At 38.9% G+C, this 8,604-nt stretch overlaps 1 long non-coding RNA gene across 1 annotated transcript; it reads left to right on the top strand.

Annotated features, from left to right (window-relative positions):
• Positions 1–3,282: 3,282 nt before the first annotated feature.
• On the top strand, positions 3,283–7,451 carry LOC104946937 (uncharacterized). The gene is made up of 4 exons (XR_798511.1): positions 3,283–3,440; positions 4,287–4,343; positions 6,961–7,058; positions 7,335–7,451. It is a non-coding gene; the product is annotated as an uncharacterized lncRNA (long non-coding RNA).
• The last annotated feature ends 1,153 nt before the right edge of the window (positions 7,452–8,604 follow it).

The raw sequence follows: 8,604 nt of genomic DNA, 5'->3' as shown, positions 1-8,604 counted from the left end.
GGCTGAATCCACAGATGTGATAGGGTATTCAATGAGCACCTTTTAGCAACTGCAACAATATGTTTAAAGGGGAGCCATCAGCAAATGCCTTTTTGGATTCTTTGATACCATCCCCTAGTGTCCCAGTGATGTCGGGGGGAGAACTCACGCAGCGTCATGGAAATAACACCCTCCTCTTTTCCTCCGTACCCAAATCTCTCTCAAAACGGGGGAACACGGGAGCGGATCCAAGATTGCGTCCGATTATGACTTATATCGTGAAATGTGGCCCACGGACCTATCAGAAACGATTCTCTCAGAAACAAATGCGCTGACTGTTTGGAGTAATATGTCGGTTACATTAGCATCGCTAACACTCAGAGAGTACCCGTACTGGAAGCTGTGTGTGAAGAAGGCAGGAAAAATAAAAAGAAATCACCTTGTGGAATAAACCGCAAGAGAGAAGCCTTTGAGCTCCATTACTGCTTTTAGAAGACAATCCCTTGATATATCCAATGATATGCGTTTCATCGACGGCAGTATTTCGTTTAGACAGTAGCTGCCGGTCCGCATGACTCAGACCCCTCCTTTTTATTTAAGCTTTATACCAAATCAGACTTTAGAAACGAAGTGAAATAGAGGGATATGAGGCTATGGCTTAGAATCGGGTGATCTGTTTAGGTATGTTGAGCAAAACACGTTCATAGACAGTTTTTTATATATTTTTATATATCTGAAACTATGTGTATTGCCTAAACATGCTATGATAGGTGACCTTTAATACTTATAATCCAACAGTTTAATGTATTTTATATATTATCAAATGGGCCATTTACAACTTTACCTCTGCTTGTATGCATCGAAATTATTTCTGTCATAATAAGATATGAAACTGCCAAAAAATACCTGTAGAACAGCAAACATCGCTGCTCTTCTTGAACTTTTCTTTCCCTTCGATCTCAGGAATACACAACTGAGGATACAAGCAGAAAGAAAAAAAAAACACAATATCACAAACTTATTTTCTACAATATATTAATAATATATAACTAAAATATAAAACATGTATGTTGTATAAACGTATGGGATTACCTATGTACTGTCTATGGATTCAAACACATACACGTAATATCATATTGTTTTATGTTAAGTTGTATGTATATGAATATATTCCACTAAACATGCATGTGTGTGTATTATCCTGCAATAATGCGAACAACTATCATACTTCTATTAAGTAGACTTCATCACACTGTATTGCTTGAGGTTATTTACACTGGAATCATAGACTGTATATATCAATACTACTATGTCTGTGTTGTGTTTGTTTTATTGATTCCCTCTGTTTCATTTCTTTCCTGTTGTGAGGATTGATATTGCCCCGACACCCTCTTAAAGAATGCTGTTAAGGTACCGGTATTGTGTTGTATCAAATGATGCACCCGTCGTCAAATGCACCCCATGACCTGCCGTAAAAAGCACGCCCCCAAAAAGATGGGCTTCTATAAATCTCACCCTCAGCACTTTTGGATGGCATAGTTGTAGGACTATACCAATACATGAGCAAGTTTAAATTATGTGGGACACGTTATATTTTCAGAGATAGCAAGGGTGCATATCGTGGCAACCAGGTTACATAAAAGCACCCCAAAATATAAAAAGATTCTATTAAATTCCCACCCTCAAGCACTTGATGTAAAAATAACAATACATTGTAAAGCACAACTGAAACATAAGGACGGAATGAATGCCAAAATCCAGATTCGACGATCACCATCAAAAGGACAACATAGAAGCGATTATAACGTCAAATCATGGTTCAAATCGCTGTTCCGGCAAGGGTGCATTTCACGACGGGGTGTTACTAATTGACACAACACCTTTCAACACATGAAGTGGAAGAGTTACACTCAGTAACAGTCCGGCAGAATCTCCCAGTGTGATGCAGTGAACTTCCCATGGTAACATCACGCTTGGTCTAATGGGATCATCTGTGTTTACACCCATCTAACGTCTAACTCGTTCTGGGTGAGTTATTTTGTTTGTGGAAAAAAATACTGCAATTCTTCTTCACTTTTCTTGGAAGACTCTGGTGGGGAGGGGGCTTTGTTTATCAGCTGATCAATGGTGAAATAACACCTTAGCTTTCTCCATTTCATGTGATAATTGTAGGAAAATATTCTCTCCTTGCTAAGCGTATTGCTTTTGTTGAAGCATAGACTGTATATAAAAAGGCACTGGCTGCATAGTGAGAAAGTCATAATGAAAGTAACCTGCAAGAGAGAGTTGTTTACCTAACAACGGTTGGTCTCACTTCCGCCATGTGGGCAGCAGAAAGGAAGAAACAGCTGTTCACACTCGGGTTAATCTTCTGATTTGAAGCAATAACTACTTATTTATTTGCCTGACACTTCTAGCATGAACTCCCCTCGACTTTGACAGGGGGTGAAATCGTGACCACGATCATCACAGAGGAAATGAGGGGGGGGGGGGGAATCGGTACTCCGGTTTGATTTCCAAATTAAAACACTTTCAATTTTCTTCTCCTATTCATACTACTTACTTTTTACTCACTACATCAATTTATCTGATAGCTTTGTTACTTTGCTGATTTATGGGTTATGAATGCAAATAGAAATCAGGCTTCTAAGCTACTCAATGTAGTAAATATAATATACATTTTACAAATGTTTCGAGCTGGATGAACACATAATTGCATCAATCAATAACAAGGTTTTCTTTTTGCGATTTACTTTTACTCCTAACACTTTAAGTACATTGTCCTAATCATTATCTTAAATACTTCTAAATGTTCTAAAACCTGATGTATTTGCCAAATTGTTCTATAAATAATAATTAAAGTTTCAGTTATTCAAACTACAGTTATGGCCTCCATGGGGTCAGATATAATTCATCCAAATGTGGGGCTTCGTTTTACATCAAACACTTGAAATGACTAAGGATAAGTACAAAAAGAAAGTAGAAAAGAAAGTCATTCAAAGAAAACTATTTCTGCAAAAAGTTTAGCAATGATTGAGAGTCAGACCAAACATTTCAGATGTGTGTATCTCACACTTTAATGAATGTTCCTTTGTTATTCATGTTTTATTATATTTGCTTTTAAAATTTTATGTTTAGATCCATTTTATAATATGTTCTTTTGGTACTTAATGTCTTCGTTTTGTAAAGCACTTTGAATTGCCTTGTGTTGAAAGGTGCTTATACAAAATCTGCCTTGCCTTGCCTTACTCTTTTCCCAGTGTTCTGCGCCAGATCTCGCGTGACTTCTGTGAACTCACCCCGATTTTGAGGCGAGATAGGAGCCTTTTATTGATGCCCACAAGCATGAAGATTCCAGCATGCACAGACGCATAAGTTATCATGTTTTACGCTTTTTGCATTAGTTTCCGCCTCGGTTCGCGGCGGAGGAGGTCTCCGTGTGAACGTGGAGATCAACTTCGGTTGAGTGTTAACCCTTAGCATCTAAATGTCAAACCGTTATCACCTTAACGACTGTCGTGCTAACTGTGCAGGTAGCGCTGTTAGCATGTCGTGCTAACTTTGCATTAGCAGCTGTTAGCAGTCGTGCTAACTGTACTTGGCATATGTTTCGCACAGTCGTGCTTAATCTATCATAGCCAGCTGTTAGCATGTCCATTCTCAGTCTACATTAGCAGCTGTTCGCCTGTCGTGCTACTGTACATTACAAGCTGTTAGCATGTCGTGCTAAATCTTCATCAGAAGCTGTTAAGATAATATAAGATAAGATAAGACTTTAATCAATCATCATCAGTTATTGGCAAGTTGCAAAATATTCAATAAACAAATATAATAATGTTATGTACTATGCTAATACTAAATCCTGCTTTGGGCTTGGTCACCTAAACACATTCTCCTGCAACATTTAGCTTATTATATTTATTTATTCTGACATGTAATAGTTACTTTCATTTGCCATTACTTGCGCATTGGTCTTGCACTATAACCTACACTATTTATTCTACTCTGTATCTTACTGACACTATTTATATAACAAACCTAATAATTCACTTAAACTATAGTTGTTCTTATTGCCACGTGATTAGTGTGATATTTAACAACTTTCTCGCATTTTCCTCAAAGTGTCAGCCCATTATTACCATTTCCTCAGTTTAAGGTGTTCATCCTTCCCCTCACACTATAACACGAGTATTATTCAGTCGTCGTTGATATGTCTCTCTCTGATATCCTGTCCCGACGGCGTGTTGTTTGACCTGAAGTGGCTCCCATAGTCACCTAGCTGCTGTGTGTTTGTTTTTTGTTTTCAGACACCAGATGCAGTGTTTCGAAAGACGGCTGACGCCACACCACCATTTTCATGAAGTGTGCAGTATTTTAGGTATTTATTTTAGATGGGAATTTGAAAGCAAATGTATATTCCAATATTGAACCCCAAAAAAAACGGTTAACTATTAACCGAAATGTCATATCCTATAAAAAAAAAACAAAAATGTGGGAATTTTTTTTTACAAAAAAAAAGTTTTATTTGGAAAATAAATAAATACATGTTCAAATAAGTATAGACAACCAAGTTAGATTTGTCAAATGTATTAACTGGTGATCATCAGTTTGAACAGTTGACAGCTATTGCCTACAGCTTTCATGCTTAAAACATAACTTGGTTTTAAATATAAAGAGGATCATACACGAACAGACATACGGTTAGGGGTAACGTACCGCCCCTTGTAGACAACCAGGAAAAAAGGGGGATCAACAAACCATATAACAGGGGCCTATCACAGAATGCAGCTATTCAATACTATTCTTGTTTAAGAATATGGAGCATTGTCTATCTCAGGGGATAGGTGGGTGGTTCACAATCAGGCCAGCTGTAGAGAAGACCCTCTTCAGCTGGAACCGAGAGGGTAGAACCTAACACACTCTAGCTATGGCACTTCGTATTACATTGAATTATTCCATTGTATAAATATGTAATCAACTAAGCACCCTCCCAAAAAAAAAAAAAATCTTAATTATTTCGAATATTCTATTTAATCGTGTCCCATCCGGTATTTAGAAGTCTCCTTTTATTGTTGCTAACAGCGATTGGACCCCAGGCTACTTCCTGCCTCGTTTCATCCACCCTTATTATATAAGTATAGAAACCAGTAAGAATTTGTCAAATGTACTTGCACTGGTGATCACCAGTTTGAACCGTTGCACAGCCATTGGCTACACTTTCATGCCTCAAAACATAACTTGGTTATAGAAGGGATCGATATACGTGAAGCATTTACATAACGGTTTAGGGTTACGTATCACCGTGACAACGGAGATCAAACGCTATCCGTGTGCACAGATCACAGAATGCAGCTATTAATACTCAGTCTTCATGACTTGTATAGCAGGTCACTCGTCGCTATAGACAGCTGGATTCACAATCAGCGCCAGCTGTAAAGAAGCTCTCGCACTCTACGAGTACCTGAGAGGGTAGACCTACACCTCTTACAGCTATTGGCACTTTTCGCTATACATTGATTATTCCGCTTCATATAATCCACTAAGGCACCTCCACCAAATCGAATAATTTTGAATCATACTATTAATTCTTCCCATCCGTATTTAGAAGTTCTCCTTTTTATTGTTGCTAACACTAGGATTCAGGATCCTCTGACTACTTCCCTGCCTGTCGTTTGTCTCCACCCTTATATAAATATTTCAGCAGTAGACACATTACTCTATCAGGACAATATGTATGTTGTAGTATTCTGTGAGAATGTAAAGGTTATATATATATATTTTTTTTTTTCTTTGTTTGTTGTTCTTTTTCAACCATTTTGACTCTGTAGCACTTTTTGAGTTTTTGTTTGCTCGAATGAAAGTGCGCTTATAAATAAAATGGATTATTATTAGTTAGGGTGAGGGCCGTAGAAAATGTCTGTTTAACATTAATAAAGCTTTTAACGGTTCGTCCACACGCGGCGGTGCGTGAAGCTTGCCGGTGGGCGGTGTCTGGAGCTGCGACCAATCACCATTACTCCCATTCTCCCTCCCGGACACTCAATCACGCGGTTTGATTTGCTTGAGCTTGTACTGGCATATGATTTGATTGGCTGACGCTTCCGTCGAAGCTTCAAAAGTTGAACTTTTTTTAATCTTATTCTTTATTGAAACAATTATGTCAAATACAGAATAAGGCATATAGACATCAATATTCAACATATACATTCCAAAAAATAAACAGGGCATTTGAACAGAAAGAAGAATAAAAAAACAAATAGAAAAAAGAGGTAATTCAGAAATTAAAGTGCTATGAAACTTGTAAAATTCTTTGAAAAGTTGAACTTTTCTCAACTTTCGAAGCGAGCAACGGAGGCAAAGCGACGGAACCACAATGCAGTTCGGCAAAGCGTGACGTCACCCCATTCAAAGTGAATGGGAAACGTCTCCGTTGAAGCTTCAACGCACGTTGCCGTGTGGACGGGCCGTAACTGTCTGTGGTCGAATTTATGATGGCATATAAAATGAAATCCTGTATCTATACAGTTGGCCAATATCTCATCATTTATTACTTTGAACAAAATCAGTATTTACTACAATGTTCAACCAGTAAAACATTTCAAAAATAGATTCTCGTAACTCAGTTTAGCTGAGTAAACATTTCAAAATTAAGGTTTTAGCCTTAGGATTAGATAGTAGGAGTCAGAACCCTCAGAGCTGCTTTCACCAGACATAATTGGGAAATCCACAATGAGGGAGAGATATTATTTCTACTCCCGCTGTAGCATAAAATAGACCAGGATGCATTGCAGCAACATGACGTAGGGAAATAGCGAAAGTCACCTGGGACGCTGGGAGAAAGTTTGGACATACAAAGTAGATTTGACCAAACACAGTCTCTCCTGAATGATCTGGAACAGCTGGTGTGATATAAGGCTTTAATACACTGTCTTATAACCCCGTTCTCCACGCTGTGAGTTACTCTCTGTCCTCTCTCTTCAGTCCAGGGTGACACGGCGTCATGTGATAAAAACCTGGCCTTCAACATCAGCTGGTACCTGCGCTCCTCTGTCTGCTACAACGAGGTCTTCAACACGCCGGTGAGTATTACTTATAGTCTGTTTGTCATGGATGTAACACACACAGGTACTGAAGATAAGGGAGATAGATAAGTGGTTTTGTTGATTTTTTGCAAGACAAGTTTATTTACATATTCATGGCAGCAGTTTCCATAATACATAAATGCATGTTTATGTATGTATGTATGTATGTATGTATGTATTCAGACCTCATGTGTACGGGTCGTGTGCATGTGTGTATTCTATAAATAAATAACATTTGATTTTTCTGAAATGCCTGTGCTCTCCTTCCTGCAGGACAACAAGGCGATGAACATGTTCGACATGGATCACATGTTGAAGGAGGACTGGAGCGGCTTCTACAGCCACGGCTACATGTACTTCGAGAACTGCTCCTCCCTCTTCTTACCAAAGGTTTGGGAACACAACACATTTTAAGTCTCACTTTGGGAAAGACATTAAAGGACACATGTCATGGCCATTTCCACTGATCATAATTCCATTGTTGAGGTATACTAAAATAGAAAAATATGTGCAATTTTCCAAACTCACATTGGTTTCTCATACAGCATCTCTGTAAAGTATGTGTATTCAGCAGTATTCACTTTCTCCACTAAACAGCTTGCTACAGCTCCCTCCCCCCCCTCCGTGATTTCCTTGTTTAGCGATACACAGCCAAACACCGCCAAACTCAACCTGAACACACACAAAGTCACAGCCGAAATAAAAACAATAAGTGTGGCTTGATATTGAGTAAGAAAAAGGTTTATAGGTTGATAAACGCTGTGAGAATGGGTCTGCAGAGTGAATTTCACCGCGATCCCAACTGTCTGTTATCAGCCTGCAGCCAGGGAGGAGAAATCAGCAGAGCTGCCTGCTCTGAGTGTGTGTGTGGATTGGTCAATTTGGACCAATCAGCGGGGGCTTAACGTAACGGCTCCGCGGACGTAACGTAACGGCTCCACGGATTGGCCCATTTAGTTCCGGGTACGTGCTTTCGTAAGCACGTACCCAAATGGATGATGACGTCATGATGACGTTTCACCAATGAGGCGTTTTGCGGAGGTCTTCTCTGTGTTAGAGTTTTACTCCCTACAGGGTGTACTTTGAGGGTTTTGACTCTGCAGACCGTTTACATGCAGAAAAACCTTCATAACACACAAGGGGACGGGTAATAAACGGAAAAGCATGACATGTGTCCTTTAACAAAAGGTTGCAAACGGAATCATCAGTATGTGCTCACAGGAAGTCTGACCTCCCTGTTTATCAGTGCGGAGGTTATTTAATGGCAGGGTTGCTGATTGGCTAATGGTTACACAAGACAAAGCATCGTTATGACATCATAAAGTGGACAAAATCTGATCAGCTCATTTTCAGACAGGTTTTTATAGAAATGGATCAAAAAGAGAGAGAATCTTTGTTCCTGAAATGTTCAGTCTCTTTCCACAGAGGGGACACATGTTGATGAAGAAGAGGGGACACATGTTGATGTAGAAGAGACATGAACTGGAAGGTATTGAAGCAATAAGCTAATTGTTCCATCAACATATTAATATAAAAATATTTA

The sequence above is a fragment of the Notothenia coriiceps genome, unplaced genomic scaffold (assembly GCF_000735185.1).
Source record: "Notothenia coriiceps isolate Sejong01 unplaced genomic scaffold, NC01 NC01_scaffold00000339, whole genome shotgun sequence".
Taxonomy (NCBI): Eukaryota; Metazoa; Chordata; class Actinopteri; order Perciformes; family Nototheniidae; genus Notothenia; species Notothenia coriiceps.
The sequence above is the reverse complement of the archived record's forward strand: the minus strand, read 5'-3'. Positions and strand labels throughout refer to the sequence as shown.